The sequence below is a fragment of the Vespa velutina genome, chromosome 1, assembly GCF_912470025.1.
Source record: "Vespa velutina chromosome 1, iVesVel2.1, whole genome shotgun sequence".
NCBI classification, from domain to species: Eukaryota; Metazoa; Arthropoda; class Insecta; order Hymenoptera; family Vespidae; genus Vespa; species Vespa velutina.
In genome coordinates, this window is record NC_062188.1 from 5,328,350 (window position 1) to 5,332,617 (window position 4,268).

Here is a 4,268-nt window from a genome sequence, read left to right on the forward strand (position 1 = left end):
TTCTCCTGTCTCTTTCCCTCTATCTTCCTATCTTTCTCTCTCTCTTTCTCTTTCTCTAGGTCGTATACGCGAAGCAAATGCAGTCTCTCGCGTATTCGGACCACCGGCTAAGAGAAAGAGAAATCGTGCCACGACCGAGTACACTCGAGTACATTAAAAATAAAGTGAGAGAGACAGGGAGAGACACACAGAGAAAGAGAGAGACGAACGGTCGATACCGTCGTTGTTGTTTTTAATTATGTTTATAATCAACGCGTGGCATGTCTATGGTAATCGGTACGTATCCCGACTATTCGGCACAACCCGTTGAGATTTACAAGCCTGTTAGCGAATCGAATCTCGAATCTGCCTGTCTCTGTTTCTCTCTCTCTCTCTCTCTCTCTCTCTCTCTCTATCTCTATCTCTCTTTCTTTCTGTCTCTCTCTCTTTCTCTTCCTTCCTTTCTTTCTTTCTTTATCTCTCTTCAAACTAATATACGCAGCATTATAATGAGATTAGTAAATATATAAAAGTTTTAAAGATAACTTTTATGATGAGATTTAAAAGCATAAATATTTCATGGTATAAATATAATCTAATATTAAATGTATGATATAATTTATTTATTCTTCGGTATCTATTATTCAAACAAAAAAATTATGAACAATATTAGACGAATATATCGATTTGTAGAAGATTAATTCGATATCCGCCTTATCAACATACAACGTGTGTTACTCGTACGCCTGCCTGGATAAGAACAAAGAGATAAGTAAATTATTGCTATAATATGTACTTTGTAAGAACAAATATGATACACTAAAAAAATAAGAAGAGATAAATAAACAGAGATAAAAGCATTACGTTATATATCACTGATAATCATCGTGATATATAAAATATATATATTATATATTCTAATACATTCACGATATCTATGTATCCATATGGATGTATATAATATATATATATATATATATACTATTGTTATGTTATTGTTATTAAATATTATTTTCAATAATTTCCGCATCTTAATAAACTCTTTTATCGAACGTTTTTCCTCTATCGCTATCGCTATTACAAAAAATGTAAAAAACAATCGAGAAATGCAAGTGAACCTTTGAAAAAGGTTAAGAAAAAAAAAAACGTGAGTCAGAGAGTAAGAGAAAGAAAGAGAGAGAGAGAAAGAGAGAGAGAGAGAGAGAGAGAGAGAAAAAGGAAGAAAGAAAGAAAGAAAAAAAAGGAAGGAAACAAAGCAATGGTCGACGTTGACCCGACGGGCAAAGGTAGATCCGCTAAAGGGTTTCGATCATGCGAACTCACTAATACGAATTCACTTCTCGTACGTGTACAACGTCGAGGTATACGGTCGAAGCAACAACGGCGACGCCCGCTAATGACGCCGGGAGATACCGCCGATACCTCTAATTAATTCTTCCTATCTCCTCGATATACAAATGTCTACTGGGCCACTGTAAAAAGCGAGGACGATGGCGTATATATCGAGCGACTAGGCGTCTGTATCGGCCAAATTCGCGAGGGTTCGCACGTGAAAAGGGAGATCGCAATGAACCAAAAGAAAGAAACAGAATAAAAGAAAAAGGAAGAAAAATAGAAAGAGAGAGAGAGAGAGAGAGAGAGAGAGAGGAACAAAGGGAAAACGAAAGAAACAATTGTATGCTAGGAAATTTCTTAAAAAATATATTTCGATCGTTGACCTTGACGTTTCGATATACATAGATACATATATATATATATATATATATATACATATATAATCACGTTGTCGTGCGCGTACGCGTTGTTGTCTCAAAAAATCATCTATTCAAATATTCCAACGCAAAGCCCGCCAAACACGAAATCCGTCGGTGGTCGCCCGTTTCCGCTGCCAATAAACACGTTCCATCCTCTTACCCCCCTCTCTCTCTCTCTCTCTCTCTCTCCCTCTCATAGTACCCTTTTGCCTTTCTCTCCTGTACAGAATTCTCTCTCTCTCTGTCTCTCTCTCTCTCTCTCTCTATCGTTTACCTACACATACGCATCACAGTCCAACCCTCGAACGAATCGAGTCGAAAATAAACGCCTCTATTTGCCGATAGGGATGTGTTTATGACGCGGCTGTTTGCCGATGCTACATTATAAAGAAGCTGCGGAGAACGTGCGGCACGAGCCTCGAACGAACGGTGCGGGCGTTTCGAATCACCGGTGGCGTTTCAGGGCGTGGCAGGGCCGCGGGGTGTCTCTCCCTCTCTCTCTCTCTCTCTCTCTCTCTCTCTCTCTCTCTCTCTCTTGCTCATGTTCTCCTAACTCCGTTGGGAATAAATTATCTCCTCGTGGTCTCGTGAACGGCGCACCCTGCTTATTATTGCTTAATAGACGTCCAAACAAGCGGTTCACGCCCACCCTCCAATAACGGCCGACAAAGTGCGCCGAGTTCTCTCTTGTTCTCTCTCTCTCTCTCTCTCTCTCTCTCTCGCTCTTTCGAACGTCTATGAAAGAAGAGAGAGAGAGAGAGAGAGAAAAAAGAAAAAAAGAAAAATAATACAAATTCAATGAATCATTAGAAAAGGAAATTTACGTTTATTCTTTTATCGTGCTATGTAGTTACATCGCAATGTAACTATTTACGAAGTGTAACTTGACGTATTCGTTGATTGTTACAAATCGATCAAAAAATAGTATAGCCAATGTTTTACGTGTTGACGTTCGTTGAGCACCTCTGCATTTCTCCTCCCTCCCTCTTTCTCTCCCCCCCCCATTCTCTCTCTCTCTCTCTCTCTCTCCTTTCTATATCGACCGTCTTACTAGAGTCCTCCTCCTCTTCGACACCAAACCATTCTTCGCAAGCGTCACGGGCATCCACCGGACGACGTCTCGCTTTACACGGCTGTCGCGCGACGTTTTATCCTTTCGCGCGTTCCGTTCGTACCAATACATTGTCGCCCTACCGTATATAGTCCATCCTTTTTCACGTTCTCGCATTTATGCCAGATACTCTTCTAATTTCGATCGAAAATCAAATCAGCGATGATTCTTTTTCTTTTTTTTTGTTTTCATTTCTTTTTTGTTTTCTCAACCAGTATTGACTTTTTTTTTTTCTTTTTTTTTTTTTTTTTTTTTTTTTGAGAAAGTATTACATTTATCTTATTTTTCATTTTATTTATTTTCCTTCGGTTCAATCGGAACGATTAAAAGTTGAAAAAGGGAAAGGTGCATACAAAGATGCTCCTGCAATGAGAGAAAGAGACCATGATGAGGGACGAGGACAGAACGACAGAAGAAGAACGAACGAACGAACGAACGAACGAACGAACGAACGAACGAAAGAAAGAAAGAAAGAAAGAAAGAAAGAAAGAAAGAAAGAAAGAAAGAACGAACGAACGAAGAACGAACGAAGACGAGGACGACGAGTGACTACCGCTCTTCTCCTCGGTTACTTTGATTCCTGCGATGCATCCAAGGCCGCCTCGAATCTGGACGCATAAACATGCCAGGATCGTGGAACGTCACTCCCCATAATAACAATAAGAATCTGTCGGTCCTCCTTCGGTATATCGCTACTTTGTATCGTCTCCTCTCGCTTCCGCGGGAGCGACAGCGCCGGAGATCCCACGTGATTACAGCCGCGGGAGCGTCTTCACAAATCACTCGCTCTCTTCGCGGACTTCGAGCGAATCGAAGACAGAGAAAGAGATAGAGAGAGATAGAAAGAGAGAGAGAGAGAGAGAGAGACAGAGAAAGTAAGAGAGCAAGAGAAGGAAAGAGAGAAAGAGAGGGAGGGAGGGAGGGAGAGAGGGAGGGAGGGAGGGGAAAGAGAACCGACCCACTCCCCCGACTCGGTTTCTTTCCTCAAGAGCCGTTTCGCCGCGTACCCCTGTCATGCCCCCCACCCATAATCCCCCATTCCACCCCATCTCCCCTCTCCACCCTCGGCCACTTGCTCGAACTCGCGAGATCAGGGGCGGACGTATGTACGTCTCTTCTATCTATCTCTTTTTCTTTCTCTCTCTCTCTCTCTCTCTCTCTCTCTCTCTCTCTTCTTGTTCTTCTTCTTCTTCTTCTTCTTCTGTCCTTCTCTTTCTCTTTCTTTCTTACGAGGTGTGCGTTTCCGTTCGTAGCACAACCCGCTCTGACCTCCTCGATAACTCGCACTTATCTCGGATCACGCTCAAATGATTTTTCCTTCGTTTCTCCGGCCTCTGCTAATGATCGTCTTCGGTATGTATGTATGTATGTATGTATGTATGTATGTATGTATGTATGTATGTATGCATAGGTGTATGTGTATA

At 41.5% G+C, this 4,268-nt stretch overlaps 1 long non-coding RNA gene across 1 annotated transcript in view; it reads left to right on the top strand.

The window, feature by feature from the left end:
• Positions 1–4,081: 4,081 nt before the first annotated feature.
• LOC124948106 overlaps positions 4,082–4,268 on the top strand; it is a 4,350-nt gene continuing 4,163 nt past the window's right edge. Inside the window, exon 1 of the long non-coding RNA XR_007100600.1 lies at positions 4,082–4,197. This is a non-coding gene — a long non-coding RNA (uncharacterized LOC124948106). The remainder of the gene's footprint in view (positions 4,198–4,268) is intronic.